The sequence below is a fragment of the Anser cygnoides genome, chromosome 3 (genome assembly GCF_040182565.1).
Source record: "Anser cygnoides isolate HZ-2024a breed goose chromosome 3, Taihu_goose_T2T_genome, whole genome shotgun sequence".
Taxonomy (NCBI): domain Eukaryota; kingdom Metazoa; phylum Chordata; class Aves; order Anseriformes; family Anatidae; genus Anser; species Anser cygnoides.
This window is the reverse complement of record NC_089875.1, coordinates 44,187,419-44,197,252: the sequence shown is the minus strand read 5'-3', so window position 1 is coordinate 44,197,252 and position 9,834 is coordinate 44,187,419.

Below are 9,834 nucleotides of genomic sequence, written 5' to 3'. Positions count from 1 at the left end.
TGGAGAAAACAACCCAGAGGTCCCAGAGGGTTTAACACGAGGCTTCATCTCCACCTTCGTAGTCTGTCGGCTTTAGCTGGAATTTGGAAGAGCGTGGCAGAAGATGACCAGAAACATGGGGGAATCCAATTGCAGAACTGAGATAAAGACACCAAGGCCCCAAGTGCCAGCTGGTATCACTGGTGAAGTTTGTTTTGCTGTGTTTTCGTGGCGATGTAGAACAAATTGTATTGAGTGTCATCAGCAACAAAGAAGTTATTTTCTGCCACAAAATTACATGGTGAAAATGAAGCTGTTTCATTTTCAATGAGATTTTCCATCACTTTTATGAGGAGGGACTGTATTAAAAGCAAACTAAAAAAAAAGAAGTCTTTCAAGAGCTCAGCACAAGAACCATGCTACTCCCAAAGCTTGCAAGGAATTCTTTTTTCAGCTTTCCTGATTTTTTTTTTAACCAAGCTGAGAAAAACAAAGGTGAACTTTAGACCAGCAAGCCTGAAATTTGCCTTTTTGGAATGGTTTATCACCTCCCTGGGGTGACTGCTCAGGGTCTTGGATATCTATATGTAAGGAACATCCCTTAGCAGCTCAGGCTGAGGGCAGTTAGCCACGGCTCCTTGCATCGTTGGCAGAGTGGGCCATGCCATCCACTGCCACTAAGAGTTTGGTGCACGCCTGACTGTGATCTGGTTGCTGCAGCTCGGTGCTCTCTGTCAAGTGGGTCTCTCAGTTGTCTTAGCCAGCCCCATATGCCTTAAATTGAACTGTCCTGACAGTGAGAGGAATAATCTTTGATCCACATGGATCCTGGGAATAGGAACACCCATTGGTTTAATTATACCAGCATGGTAGCATGGCTCATGGGGTGCATGGGGTTTGCCTCTGTCATGCTGGCAGGAGGTGTTGTCCAACCTGGCTTGCATCTGGCCCCATGAAGGGTGAGGTTACATCATGCAGGAGGCACTTGGAGGTGCACTCTGCCAGCAGCGTGGGATTAAGCTGATTACGGAGCAGCAGAGGAGCCCCCGTGGCTGAGCTGATAATGTGAAGAATGCATTCACCATGATAAATGGAAAGCCCTCGGCCACCTTCAGCTCGGTGTCGTGGAGCTTCGTGCTTCAGGGGGCACAGTGAGATAAACTACAGCCACCCCAAGGGCTCCGTCAGAGCCTGGACTGGGGGCTGCAGTCTCTCTACCCTGAAGGAATCTGGTGTTTGTGCTGCCAGCAAACAGCAATAGAAACAGCACATAAAAACCCAGGACCACGCAGAGGTAGTGATAGCTCCAGGCCAAACCATGGGAAGGGTGTCAATGCCCTGCTCCTGCCCTGAAGCCCCTGGTTTGGGCCATGCTCTGGACGTGACTGCCCACTTCCACCCCTCCCCTGATGGTTTCCAGATCCCTCTTTCTGCTGCCCATCAGCACAGGTGCCCTTCCAGGCTTGGGGGGGGGTCCCATCCTCTGCTGGATGCCTCAGGGTACCGCGACACCTCTCCCCGCAGCCCTTCCCTGCGCCACCTTCACATGCCCCAGGCCGTGCGATCTTCAGAGGACCAAGGAGGGCTGAATGCTGAAACACAATGTCTGTGCTGAAAAAAAAAACCAACATGCATGGGTTCTTCAGGTGGCCCCCCCGGGTGAGGAAGGGACTCTGCAGCCCTGTGGAGGTGTCTGGCTTGGGCTCGGCAGCGGAAGGGCAGCAGTGTCTCAGGCACTCCAGGAGGCAGCCATCCAAAATCCCGGGAATCAAACCAAAAGAAAACAAGCAAATAAAAAGGCATTGCTTCAGCTTCAGCTAGGAACCCAGGACAGTAAACAGAGGAGGCTGGAAAGCCAATATATTCTGCCCTTGGGGAATCAGCTTTGCCTGAGCCAAAAAGGGAAGAAATGCATATAAAACAAAGAGCAAAGATGAAAGCTGCGTATCCCAAGCACAAACCGTCACGGACGTGATTGGCAGTTTACATATTACATTTTATAGCTTTCCTCTTCTCCTCCCTCCGTATTTTCTCTCTCCCCATTTCTCTGCTGACAGCTCGCACACACGCCTCGCCCTGCACAAATAAGCGCCCCGCTCCTCCCTCGCATCCTGCCCGGACCCCGGGCCCATCCTTCCCCGGGCTCACACCCCACCCCACCACCCCAGCTGCACTGGGAGGAGGTGGCAGGTCAAGGTCTGAGCTGTCACGAGTCCCCCAAAAAGATTTCCTGTCATGTGCGAAGCCCAGCCCCTCTCCCCTGGTTTATTTTGCTTTTTATTGAATCCGGTCAAATCACAATTTCCCTCTCCTCTTTCTTTTCAATAAACAATCAGCCCCGTGTTGACTTGATTACGAGCTGCTGATGCAGCATTGTTGAATCCAAGCCCTGAGTGTATATTTTGGCAAAAACAGTGCTATTTTCAGCTAAGAGAACAAGGTGGCTTGCCAAGAAGGCTCAGCTTTCCCGCCGGGCGTGAGATGGGCTGGAGGCAGCACTCCGAGCCGTTGCCTTCCCGGGGAGCAGGACTGGGTCCTGGCACGGCACAGCTCGGCACTGACACCCTGGCACGGCATGCAGCACCTTGCTTCTCCTCCCGCTGGTCCTCCAGTTTGTCCTCCTCCCCATGGGTGATGGGCTGGCCTGGGTGGAGAGCTGCCTGCGAAAAGCTGCCTTTCCTTCAGCAACTTTGGTCCTGATAGTTAAAATTGCTTTGTATTTTTTAAAAAATGCACCTGTGGTTTTGCAACCTCAGTTAACTATAGGTACCGACAGGCCTGTGAGCACTTAGTTGTGCTGGGACACCTCTCCAAAGGAAGGGCTGTGGCCCTGTGGTGTTAGGTGCTGAGCAGACCCTGAGCTCTCAGCAGGATGGGATGTGCTGAGCAGGGGGAGTGCGAGGAAACCCTGTCCCAGCTCCGGCTGCTCTAGCAGCAACACAGCCTTCCTCTCATCCCTCTACTTAAAGGATATTTACCTTTTTTGGAACCACGGTGCATCCCTGACCCCCATTCTTCCCTGTGTACCTGCATGCGGCTCTGCCAGAGGCTGCCTGTGCCTGCGCTTCCTCGCGCTGGATTCCAGAGGCGTTACGTGTCCCGTGGAGGGAAGGACTATTTATGCCACAGGCATAAATAAACCCAGCCAGCACTCGCAATAACACAAGTTGCTCGGGGCCTGAGCTCAGTTGTGCTCAGGCCAGTGACAAAAAATCCCACTGCTGTGCCGTGCTGGGGACAGGAGGCAGGTGACAAAAAGCAGGTGGCAGCAGCACGGTGAGGTACTTTCAGCTGGATGCACTGGTCGGCCTGCTGCCCCCAGACAGCCCACTTGCAGAAGGATGCTCACATGTCCACATCCTGAAGGCACTCACTTCCAAGGCACTCGGCTCTTTGCAGTGACAGCCTGGAAGGAGCTCCCACCTGATGCAGAACTGAGCGCTGCCTGCATCAGTTCCTCTCTGCCACTTGACTTTACATACCTGTGTTCCTTCGCAGGATGTCTGTTATCCCTTTATTAAGTAGCAAGTTGTGTTAATTGTGGTCACACAAGCCCTGTGGCAGTATTTCTGCCTCCTGCTCACACCAGAACATTGAGCCGGTGCACTTTTGTACCTGACTGAGACGAACACGCAGGAACATCCCTCTATGTGCAAGCTGGGCAGAGGAGAAAGCAGTTCCTTATAGGTTCACAGACGGCAGGCAGAGCAATTATGAACACTACCAAAATTAATTTTAAAAAAATCTAGCCACTGCATATTTAAAAATAGACTCTGGTTTCCCATATTTTAAGGGAGGGACATTGCACGCCGGCTTTTACACGTGCTGCAGAATGCCACCAAGCAACTCCTGCACTGAGCTGATGTGGTATGGTAGCTGGAGCCCTCCTTCACAAACACGTCCCTGGTGAGGCTTACTCACTGACCTTTACGTGCACATAATGTAGATGTCTACGGCTGAGCTACAGTCGGTAGAGGGGAACAGGCATTTCTGTGCACAGGTCACCTCGACTAGAACACCTCTAACACTAGGCAGATGGATGGCGCTTTGCTGGTGTCTCCTTCTCCCTCTTGACTCTGAGGGACCCCTCAGGTCAAGCTCAGATGTAACATTGCCAGTCTGAAAAAGTGGGTCAAGTGAATTTATTCCTGGTCTTTACTGGAAGTCTTTGGCTGATCACAAGCCTGTGACGTTCAAAACCTCCCTCATTGTTCAGATCTGCCCTTTCCCCCCTTCTTTGCTTGCTGAGTGACACTCTGGTGTTCTGGCTGATTCACCACTCCCCTGGACATTTCCCAGCATGAAATTGCTCTCAGCAAGTGATGAATGAGTGCTCTGCCTTCACTCTGTCAGAGCAAAGGGCGCTGCCACCATACACACCACAACTTTCATAGTATGATGGATATGAGCTTTTACAGAAATCTTTATTATCTCGCCTTTCTTGACCTTGGAACTGAACCTCTCACAAGGAGTTCCCATTTTAATTTACTTTCTTAAGTAGAACAAAAGAGGTGGTGAACCGAGTGTGATTCTCTTACGGCCATTTTGGCTTGGTGTAAAACACAGTGTTGGGGTACAAGGGGGTGCTCAGCCAGACAGGGCGTTGGAGCATCACCTGGCAAGCAGGGAAAGCCGTGGAGCTCCAGCTCTGCTTGCAGCAGTGGCCTCAGACTGCTTTAGTTACAGCCATATGACAAGGGCTGTTTTGAAAACAAGCTCTTTTAACAACTGCTGCAAGCATTTGCTCTTCATTCAAACTTGGTATACAAAATCTGGCGTGAGTTTTTAAAAACAAAACATTTTCTGTAAAAATAAAAAGAAAAATCTCTTCTTGCTTTTGTTGTAACAGCAGAGCCTCGTAACACAAAGGGAACCAAAGTCTTCTGAGTTTAGCACAATAACTCCTATACAAACTCTGTGTGAGACTGCTGCCCTTCAAAGCTGGAACGAAGGGCTAAGGTGGGAGGAAAGTGGCTGAAGAAGGCATGTGTAGAGGAGAAGCATGACTTGGATAAAGCTTTTGAAGATTTTAGATCGGTTCTTGGTTCAGCTGCCAGTGTTCTTTGTGACCATGGTCCTCATAACGGTCAGGGGAGACAGAGTTTTAAGTTCTTTTGGTGGGTGACCTGAAGTCAGAAGCAGACCTGTGTGTGCTTGCAAACCTGGTCCTGGAGGAAGCTGCTGCAGCACAGCCATTAACTGGCTGAGGACGGGCACACAGGGCTTATGCCATGACGCGGACAGGAGCAGAAAGCCATTCGTGTGCTCCACAGTGCATTTACAAAGGCTTTGCATGGGACATGTCTAAAAATACAGAAAGGTGCCTTTTCACCTTTCTTCCTCCAAAGATGATCTGCAGGGGCCAGTCGTGTGTGGAAGGGGGTTTTAAAAGCTACAAGTGGCCAGGATTTGGTTTTACTACAAATGGGAATGGGCAAGATGGGGAGGCTAGAGCAGGGGCAAGGTATAGCTACCAGGTTAAAGGCTACTAACATGTTAGAATGGTAACATATCAAATCTTGGGTCCAACACTGGCTAGGCAATGTACCACAAGGGAGTTAAGTTGTCACAATGCACGTTTATTTTCGTACGCACAATGGCAACCTTAAACAAACCCCATCCTGTTTATGCTCAGTGGCTATGCTACTCACCTTAAAACTGGAGAGGTGGAGGAAGTCCCTGGCCTTGCAGTTAACTGCAAGCTGAGCTTCCAGACAATGCAGCAGGTGCTGCCTCATCTTCAGCTGCACCGGTGGTTTTGCTAAGGCATACGTGGAGCTGAGAGTTCAGGAGTTCACAGGAGCGAGGGGTGACTTCCAGGAGCCTGGGCAAAAAATCGTGGTGCTCCAAAGCTGTGGCAGTGGGGCTACAACGTTACCTTGGGTGTTTATCCAGAGCTGTTCAAATCTCTTGGTCAAGAAATATGGCTTTTCATCACATGAAAGGACTTTCTGCTTGGATGCCAGGGTTTGCAGCTTTTAAGAGTCTGGATATTCCACAAATACATTTTCTGTGTGAGAATTACACCTTTCTGTTCTCAGCCACAGCTGTCCTCACGATCTGCAATGGTGGGCTTGGAGAAAGGTGAGAGGTGAGCAAATGAAGAAAACTTTATGAATTTAGTGAGTTTAGGTGAGTTAATGTGCTATTAATACACTGTCAGGCCCAGTGTTGTGGCACCAGCGGTGTGAATGACAAGTGTATCGTCACACTGAAGGCCAGCCACCAGTGACAGAGCTGTGGGCTGGCTTTGTCACCACTGACCATCGGCCTCCTCAACCCCTGCCTGCTCTCCAGGGATGGGCCTCCAAGGGAGGCAGCAGCAGAGAGCATCGATAACTTATGCCAGCCTTGCTGCTGGAGTAAATGTGACAGTTAGGGGACAGGTTAGGGGGATACCAGAAAGTCTATGGGAGCAAAATTAATCCTGTAGCAAGATATCAGTCACTTTAGGTAACTCCAAGCAAGCTTGCCTGGGCCCACGCTTTATACCAAGTGTCCGCAATGGTTTTGCCACCAAAAATGATAATGCCACCCTGATCTCCCAGGGGGCTGGCCTGACCCTGAGGGCATCAGAAGGACAGTGTGGGCACTGGAGTGCACACTGGGGTGCTGGGGCACGCACAGGAGACCTGGTCCCCCCTGGGCAGCCCGGCACCCCAAGGCTGAGGGAGCTGGGGAGGTGCAAGCTCAGGCTGCTCCCACCTCTGGTGGTCGGGGAATGGGGCTGACGAGGAACAGGCTCGCTGCTGTGGGCTGTAACAGAGGGACTGAGCCAGCGCTAACTCTTTTTGTTTTAATTGGCCCTGAGCTGGGTATAATCAATCCCCTTGTTTAGACAAAAGAAGGGGAGGAAAAATTTTTAAAAAGCCCTGTTTAACAAAGAGCGTTGATAGACTAGATAAGTATCCTTCTCTTGAAAACAAGTCCCCAAATGAGCAAACAAGGCTGGAGCAACACTCTGATTTTCATGCAAATTCCTTCCCTTCAAGGGGACTGCATGAGCACAAACAAGGCTGAGCGGCTAATATTCATTTGCATGCCGCAGGCGAACTCCAAAGACTTTCTGAACACCATGGCAAAGCATTTTGCTCTCCATGGATTGTTCCTTCCACCTTTTCCCGTGCAGGTAAGTGCTGTTTGCCCGCAGAAAGGGAAACTGCAAATTACAGCCTCGATTGAGCCAAGGCTCACAGCCTCCGGGGGGAGCACCAAATGTTTTCATTGCCCTTGGTAGCGGGAAGGAAAGGAGCAAGTGACTTGCTAGAGGTCACGCAGGGAAACAGCAGAAGGGTTTGAAATAGTACCCGACGTCCTGTGCTCCTAGACTGGGAATAACACCATTACATTGCAGCGTGCGAGCAGAGGCATGGCCACTTAGCCGAGGGGGTCATTGGTTTTGGCCTTTAAGGATCTTCTGGAAATTGAGGGCAGCACTCATTCCCATTCTCCTCATCCCCACCTTCAGCTCAGGGGTCCTCAGAAAGAGGGGGTGGCATGCAAAGATCGAGGGCTTTGCTCTGGGCAGGTTTTCTAATAGGTTCGTTGCTGATGCAGAGCCCTGGGATTGAATGCTCCCTTCTTCTCCCACAGATGACTTCATCTGGTGTCATGAAGGGGCTTTTCTGTCTTCGCGGCGGCGGTGGCGGGCGCTGGCTGGATCCCATCCCAGAGGGAAGCAGGTGCTCGCTCGGAGCCACCCGTCCCCGAGGCTCGGTGCTGTGCCTGGCTCTGCATCTCAATGAGCACCGTGGGATGCCAGGGCAGGTGGGATGCACCGATCGCTCAGGCCCTTGCTGTTCCAGGGCATGCCAAGCAGCTCCTTTCCCCCTCTCCTTTCATGTTCACACAATGCTTTACACCAACTTCCCCTGCGCACATTTATCTGCCAGACAGGATAAGAAGATGGGGCCCCGCGAATCTCCAGGGCTTTTGTAAGGGCTCGATATTGCCGCGCTGGGAACACGGCGAGAGGCAGCGTGCGGAGCTAATCCCGCAGTACAATAGCCAGCTCTTCGTGGTGGGTGTCAAATTTGCTAAATGCAGGGTTGTTTATTGTTTGCCTGTGTAATGATGTGCACGGGGCTTAGGCCAATTTGGAAATATTAATAAACATGACAGCGCTTAAGTAATGCACCAGACAAAATCCTCCCATTGCTTCCAGGAATGCTATCAAGATCCGTTCAAAAAATTAAGGAGGGTTCTCTTCCAAAATTATATATATATATATAAAACCACCACCACCAACAACAACAAAAAAGCACTTTCTATTATCCAAGCTTTACAAGAGAGCTCATTCACACTGACAGGCTCTAACCACAGGTGGACCCACCACAAGCTTTCCTCTGATGCAGCAAAATCAGGTCAGTGTAAGCAGCAAGAAAACCAATATTAGCGTGTGCTGTCACTGTGCTGTCAAGGGCTCTTCTGTGGGGAGGAATGGGAGGGTGACTTCCGGGCCTTTCAGCTTAGAGCAAGCTGAGCAGTCTGTTTTATCCCAGCCTTTCCCCCCTGTGGACCAGCATCTTTTTGGTTCTTGTTTTCCCCTTGACTCCCCATGCAGTGGCACAACTCTAGCGTCTGTGCAACCAGTGCTGCAGAGGGAGTTGTTCAAAATAACTAAGGGTGAATGCTTATTTCCCAAAAGCAGAATGTTTCATCCGCACCAGGCAAGCCCTTTCCCTCCCTTCTGTTTTGCAACCCATGGCATCATAATTTTTTAGTAATGGCCTCTTCATCACCTACTGCCTGGCCCTGTGAATCCTGCTGGGTCACCTGCTGTATACTCCATCAGCTGCACGCAGGGCTTGGATCAGGCAGCGGTGCCTCCATCCAAGCTCCTCCAGATGCCAGGGCATCCAGCCCTGCCAGTACTGCATGGTTCCTGTGTGTGCCATGAGACCAGAGATGTGCACGTCTTGGCTGTGAGAGCAGGGAGCAAAAACCCTGGGGGAAACCTGGCTCCTGGCCGTGGTGTGTAGGCATCCTTGAAGCAGCAGCACTGCTGTGCCCCTGGTAGCACTGCTGCTCTAGCGCCTCAAGTCAGTGACATTTTGTTTGTTTGTTTTCAAATGAAAACGGATATTAACCTCGGCATGGGGGTGATGCAGCCCACCCAGCAACACCTCTTTGCTGGGATGAAGGGGTTTAACACTGCACATTAACCAAAAATAGCCCTAGCAGATGAGCAGTGCAGCTGCAGAGGCAAAGCCCGTCTTACCTCAGAGAAGAACCAGGCTGCTGTTTGGTATGCAAAACACATTTCTTGTGCATGGCCAGGTGTGCTCCGTGTCGGTGGGTGGAGGGTGAGGAGTCCGTATGTGCCTTGTGAGGGTGAGGGACCCTATTCTGCCATGAGATGGTTAAGGCAGAAAATAAGGGTGTTAAGCCTTAACCCAGCAGACTGGTAACTACAGCATCCTCCATTTCTTCTCCCCCAACGCATTTCCCTTCTTCCCCAGTGCACCGTCCCAACCTCACAGCACTGCCACATCCCACCTTCAACTCTTTCAGCACTCTCACCACTGATGGTTTTAGTCCTCTTCTGGCATCATCATCATTACTGCCTGCCAGGTAGCCAGCCCCGCAGCCTGTTTGCGTCTCGTCTGGAGCTGTTGCAAAACACCTCGCCCAGGCATCACCTCCAGGCAGCTTCTATTAGCAGTCATATTTATACGCTCACCAAAAATCGAATGTTTTCCATGAGACTCTGTAGACTGGCACTGCTTCTCCCTCTTTTATTTTTGTTCTACTCAAAATCCCATGTCATCTCCTCCACTGCCTGGCCTGGGGTTGATGTCAGATATTTCCATCCGTCTTTTTTTAAACCCTAGCACATATTTACACCTTTTCCAA